General features: G+C 46.8%; 11 non-coding genes and 6 pseudogenes across 11 annotated transcripts; all 17 read right to left on the bottom strand.

The window, feature by feature from the left end:
- Positions 1-140: 140 nt before the first annotated feature.
- LOC146226686 (5S ribosomal RNA) lies at positions 141-249 on the bottom strand (annotated as a pseudogene).
- A 174-nt stretch (positions 250-423) lies between these two features.
- LOC146226687 (5S ribosomal RNA) lies at positions 424-542 on the bottom strand. The gene has a single exon (XR_014749649.1). It is a non-coding gene; the product is annotated as a 5S ribosomal RNA (ribosomal RNA).
- A 172-nt stretch (positions 543-714) lies between these two features.
- Positions 715-823, bottom strand: LOC146226688 (5S ribosomal RNA; annotated as a pseudogene).
- Positions 824-1001: 178 nt separating this feature from the next.
- On the bottom strand, positions 1002-1120 carry LOC146226689 (5S ribosomal RNA). Its single transcript, XR_014749956.1, has one exon. It is a non-coding gene; the product is annotated as a 5S ribosomal RNA (ribosomal RNA).
- A 186-nt stretch (positions 1121-1306) lies between these two features.
- LOC146226690 (5S ribosomal RNA) lies at positions 1307-1425 on the bottom strand. The gene has a single exon (XR_014749704.1). It is a non-coding gene; the product is annotated as a 5S ribosomal RNA (ribosomal RNA).
- A 200-nt stretch (positions 1426-1625) lies between these two features.
- Positions 1626-1734, bottom strand: LOC146226691 (5S ribosomal RNA; annotated as a pseudogene).
- A 178-nt stretch (positions 1735-1912) lies between these two features.
- On the bottom strand, positions 1913-2031 carry LOC146226692 (5S ribosomal RNA). Its single transcript, XR_014749957.1, has one exon. It is a non-coding gene; the product is annotated as a 5S ribosomal RNA (ribosomal RNA).
- A 190-nt stretch (positions 2032-2221) lies between these two features.
- Positions 2222-2340, bottom strand: LOC146226693 (5S ribosomal RNA). Its single transcript, XR_014749705.1, has one exon. It is a non-coding gene; the product is annotated as a 5S ribosomal RNA (ribosomal RNA).
- A 210-nt stretch (positions 2341-2550) lies between these two features.
- LOC146226694 (5S ribosomal RNA) lies at positions 2551-2669 on the bottom strand. Its single transcript, XR_014748839.1, has one exon. It is a non-coding gene; the product is annotated as a 5S ribosomal RNA (ribosomal RNA).
- A 180-nt stretch (positions 2670-2849) lies between these two features.
- Positions 2850-2958, bottom strand: LOC146226695 (5S ribosomal RNA; annotated as a pseudogene).
- A 178-nt stretch (positions 2959-3136) lies between these two features.
- LOC146226696 (5S ribosomal RNA) lies at positions 3137-3255 on the bottom strand. The gene has a single exon (XR_014749958.1). It is a non-coding gene; the product is annotated as a 5S ribosomal RNA (ribosomal RNA).
- Positions 3256-3423: 168 nt separating this feature from the next.
- On the bottom strand, positions 3424-3542 carry LOC146226697 (5S ribosomal RNA). The gene has a single exon (XR_014748584.1). It is a non-coding gene; the product is annotated as a 5S ribosomal RNA (ribosomal RNA).
- A 174-nt stretch (positions 3543-3716) lies between these two features.
- LOC146226698 (5S ribosomal RNA) lies at positions 3717-3835 on the bottom strand. The gene has a single exon (XR_014749650.1). It is a non-coding gene; the product is annotated as a 5S ribosomal RNA (ribosomal RNA).
- A 174-nt stretch (positions 3836-4009) lies between these two features.
- Positions 4010-4118, bottom strand: LOC146226699 (5S ribosomal RNA; annotated as a pseudogene).
- A 178-nt stretch (positions 4119-4296) lies between these two features.
- Positions 4297-4415, bottom strand: LOC146226700 (5S ribosomal RNA). The gene has a single exon (XR_014749959.1). It is a non-coding gene; the product is annotated as a 5S ribosomal RNA (ribosomal RNA).
- Positions 4416-4601: 186 nt separating this feature from the next.
- On the bottom strand, positions 4602-4720 carry LOC146226701 (5S ribosomal RNA). Its single transcript, XR_014749706.1, has one exon. It is a non-coding gene; the product is annotated as a 5S ribosomal RNA (ribosomal RNA).
- A 184-nt stretch (positions 4721-4904) lies between these two features.
- The window catches only part of LOC146226702 (5S ribosomal RNA), a 109-nt pseudogene continuing 13 nt past the window's right edge, over positions 4905-5000 (bottom strand).

Genomic DNA, 5000 nt, shown 5'->3' on the forward strand with positions numbered 1-5000 from the left:
ATTTAGCAATTGACAATGCAAGGTAGTCTCTCTCTCTCTCTCTCTCTCTCGTGTCAAAATGAAAACAGCTTCCAGCCCCTTTCATGAAGGACTACTTGTGCATATTGCAAGATTTCAGTTTCTAAGTGAATGAGCAAAAGAGCATACAGCACCTGGTATTCCCAGGCGGTCTCCCATCCAAGTACTAACCAGGCCCGACCCTGCTTAGCTTCCGAGATCGGGCGTTGCCAGGCTGGTATGGCCGTACGAAATAAGTTGACAACCATAGGCTACTTATCCATATACAGATTTAGCAATTGACAATGCAAGGTGGTCTCTCTCTCTCTCTCTCTCGTGTCAAAATGAAAACAGCTTCCAGCCCCTTTCATGAAGGACTACTTGTGCATATTGCAAGATGTCAGTTTCTAAGTTAATGAGCAAAAGAGCATACAGCACCTGGTATTCCCAGGCGGTCTCCCATCCAAGTACTAACCAGGCCCGACCCTGCTTAGCTTCCGAGATCAGACGAGATCAGGCGTTGCCAGGCTGGTATGGCCGTACGAAATAAGTTGACAACCATAGGCTACTTATCCATATACAGATTTAGCAATTGACAATGCAAGGTGGTCTCTCTCTCTCTCTCTCTCTCTCTCGTGTCAAAATGAAAACAGCTTCCAGCCCCTTTCATGAAGGACTACTTGTGCATATTGCAAGATTTCAGTTTCTAAGTGAATGAGCATACAGCACCTGGTATTCCCAGGCGGTCTCCCATCCAAGTACTAACCAGGCCCGACCCTGCTTAGCTTCCGAGATCAGGCGTTGCCAGGCTGGTATGGCCGTACGAAATAAGTTGACAACCATAGGCTACTTATCCATATACAGATTTAGCAATTGACAATGCAAGGTAGTCTCTCTCTCTCTCTCTCTCTCTCGTGTCAAAATGAAAACAGCTTCCAGCCCCTTTCATGAAGGACTACTTGTGCATATTGCAAGATGTCAGTTTCTAAGTTAATGAGCAAAAGAGCATACAGCACCTGGTATTCCCAGGCGGTCTCCCATCCAAGTACTAACAAGGCCCGACCCTGCTTATCTTCCGAGATCAGACGAGATCGGGTGTTGCCAGGCTGGTATGGCCGTACGAAATAAGTTGACAACCATAGGCTACTTATCCATATACAGATTTAGCAATTGACAATGCAAGGTGGTCTCTCTCTCTCTCTCTCTCTCTCTCTCTCTCGTGTCAAAATGAAAACAGCTTCCAGCCCCTTTCATGAAGGACTACTTGTGCATATTGCAAGATGTCAGTTTCTAAGTGAATGAGCAAAAGAGCATACAGCACCTGGTATTCCCAGGCGGTCTCCCATCCAAGTACTAACCAGGCCCGACCCTGCTTAGCTTCCGAGATCAGACGAGATCGAGCGTTGCCAGGCTGGTATGGCCGTACGAAATAAGTTGACAACCATAGGCTACTTATCCATATACAGATTTAGCAATTGACAATGCAAGGTGGTCGGTCTCTCTCTCTCTCTCTCTCTCTCTCTCTCTCTCTCTCTCTCTCTCTCTCGTGTCAAAATGAAAACAGCTTCCAGCCCCTTTCATGAAGGACTACTTGTGCATATTGCAAGATTTCAGTTTCTAAGTGAATGAGCATACAGCACCTGGTATTCCCAGGCGGTCTCCCATCCAAGTACTAACCAGGCCCGACCCTGCTTAGCTTCCGAGATCAGGCGTTGCCAGGCTGGTATGGCCGTACGAAATAAGTTGACAACCATAGGCTACTTATCCATATACAGATTTAGCAATTGACAATGCAAGGTAGTCTCTCTCTCTCTCTCTCTCTCTCGTGTCAAAATGAAAACAGCTTCCAGCCCCTTTCATGAAGGACTACTTGTGCATATTGCAAGATGTCAGTTTCTAAGTTAATGAGCAAAAGAGCATACAGCACCTGGTATTCCCAGGCGGTCTCCCATCCAAGTACTAACAAGGCCCGACCCTGCTTATCTTCCGAGATCAGACGAGATCGGGTGTTGCCAGGCTGGTATGGCCGTACGAAATAAGTTGACAACCATAGGCTACTTATCCATATACAGATTTAGCAATTGACAATGCAAGGTGGTCTCTCTCTCTCTCTCTCTCTCTCTCTCTCTCTCTCGTGTCAAAATGAAAACAGCTTCCAGCCCCTTTCATGAAGGACTACTTGTGCATATTGCAAGATGTCAGTTTCTAAGTGAATGAGCAAAAGAGCATACAGCACCTGGTATTCCCAGGCGGTCTCCCATCCAAGTACTAACCAGGCCCGACCCTGCTTAGCTTCCGAGATCAGACGAGATCGAGCGTTGCCAGGCTGGTATGGCCGTACGAAATAAGTTGACAACCATAGGCTACTTATCCATATACAGATTTAGCAATTGACAATGCAAGGTGGTCTCTCTCTCTCTCTCTCTCTCTCTCTCTCTCTCTCTCTCTCTCTCTCTCTCTCTCGTGTCAAAATGAAAACAGCTTCCAGCCCCTTTCATGAAGGACTACTTGTGCATATTGCAAGATGTCAGTTTCTAAGTTAATGAGCAAAAGAGCATACAGCACCTGGTATTCCCAGGCGGTCTCCCATCCAAGTACTAACCAGGCCCGACCCTGCTTAGCTTCCGAGATCAGACGAGATCGGGCGTTGTCAGGCTGGTATGGCCGTACGAAATAAGTTGACAACCATAGGCTACTTATCCATATACAGATTTAGCAATTGACAATGCAAGGTGGTCTCTCTCTCTCTCTCTCTCTCTCTCGTGTCAAAATGAAAACAGCTTCCAGCCCCTTTCATGAAGGACTACTTGTGCATATTGCAAGATTTCAGTTTCTAAGTGAATGAGCAAAAGAGCATACAGCACCTGGTATTCCCAGGCGGTCTCCCATCCAAGTACTAACCAGGCCCGACCCTGCTTAGCTTCCGAGATCAGGCGTTGCCAGGCTGGTATGGCCGTACGAAATAAGTTGACAACCATAGGCTACTTATCCATATACAGATTTAGCAATTGACAATGCAAGGTAGTGTCTCTCTCTCTCTTTCTCTCTCGTGTCAAAATGAAAACAGCTTCCAGCCCCTTTCATGAAGGACTACTTGTGCATATTGCAAGATGTCAGTTTCTAAGTTAATGAGCAAAAGAGCATACAGCACCTGGTATTCCCAGGCGGTCTCCCATCCAAGTACTAACAAGGCCCGACCCTGCTTATCTTCCGAGATCAGACGAGATCGGGTGTTGCCAGGCTGGTATGGCCGTACGAAATAAGTTGACAACCATAGGCTACTTATCCATATACAGATTTAGCAATTGACAATGCAAGGTGGTCTCTCTCTCTCTCGTGTCAAAATGAAAACAGCTTCCAGCCCCTTTCATGAAGGACTACTTGTGCATATTGCAAGATTTCAGTTTCTAAGTGAATGAGCAAAAGAGCATACAGCACCTGGTATTCCCAGGCGGTCTCCCATCCAAGTACTAACCAGGCCCGACCCTGCTTAGCTTCCGAGATCAGACGAGATCGGGCGTTGCCAGGCTGGTATGGCCGTACGAAATAAGTTGACAACCATAGGCTACTTATCCATATACAGATTTAGCAATTGACAATGCAAGGTGGTCTCTCTCTCTCTCTCTCTCGTGTCAAAATGAAAACAGCTTCCAGCCCCTTTCATGAAGGACTACTTGTGCATATTGCAAGATGTCAGTTTCTAAGTTAATGAGCAAAAGAGCATACAGCACCTGGTATTCCCAGGCGGTCTCCCATCCAAGTACTAACCAGGCCCGACCCTGCTTAGCTTCCGAGATCAGACGAGATCAGGCGTTGCCAGGCTGGTATGGCCGTACGAAATAAGTTGACAACCATAGGCTACTTATCCATATACAGATTTAGCAATTGACAATGCAAGGTGGTCTCTCTCTCTCTCTCTCTCTCTCTCTCGTGTCAAAATGAAAACAGCTTCCAGCCCCTTTCATGAAGGACTACTTGTGCATATTGCAAGATTTCAGTTTCTAAGTGAATGAGCATACAGCACCTGGTATTCCCAGGCGGTCTCCCATCCAAGTACTAACCAGGCCCGACCCTGCTTAGCTTCCGAGATCAGGCGTTGCCAGGCTGGTATGGCCGTACGAAATAAGTTGACAACCATAGGCTACTTATCCATATACAGATTTAGCAATTGACAATGCAAGGTAGTCTCTCTCTCTCTCTCTCTCTCTCGTGTCAAAATGAAAACAGCTTCCAGCCCCTTTCATGAAGGACTACTTGTGCATATTGCAAGATGTCAGTTTCTAAGTTAATGAGCAAAAGAGCATACAGCACCTGGTATTCCCAGGCGGTCTCCCATCCAAGTACTAACAAGGCCCGACCCTGCTTATCTTCCGAGATCAGACGAGATCGGGTGTTGCCAGGCTGGTATGGCCGTACGAAATAAGTTGACAACCATAGGCTACTTATCCATATACAGATTTAGCAATTGACAATGCAAGGTGGTCTCTCTCTCTCTCTCTCTCTCTCTCTCTCTCGTGTCAAAATGAAAACAGCTTCCAGCCCCTTTCATGAAGGACTACTTGTGCATATTGCAAGATGTCAGTTTCTAAGTGAATGAGCAAAAGAGCATACAGCACCTGGTATTCCCAGGCGGTCTCCCATCCAAGTACTAACCAGGCCCGACCCTGCTTAGCTTCCGAGATCAGACGAGATCGAGCGTTGCCAGGCTGGTATGGCCGTACGAAATAAGTTGACAACCATAGGCTACTTATCCATATACAGATTTAGCAATTGACAATGCAAGGTGGTCTCTCTCTCTCTCTCTCTCTCTCTCTCTCTCTCTCTCGTGTCAAAATGAAAACAGCTTCCAGCCCCTTTCATGAAGGACTACTTGTGCATATTGCAAGATTTCAGTTTCTAAGTGAATGAGCATACAGCACCTGGTATTCCCAGGCGGTCTCCCATCCAAGTACTAACCAGGCCCGACCCTGCTTAGCTTCCGAGATCAGGCGTTGCCAGGCTGG

The sequence above is a fragment of the Hypomesus nipponensis genome, chromosome 25 (genome assembly GCF_054491055.1).
Source record: "Hypomesus nipponensis isolate SF chromosome 25, ASM5449105v1, whole genome shotgun sequence".
NCBI lineage: Eukaryota > Metazoa > Chordata > Actinopteri > Osmeriformes > Osmeridae > Hypomesus > Hypomesus nipponensis.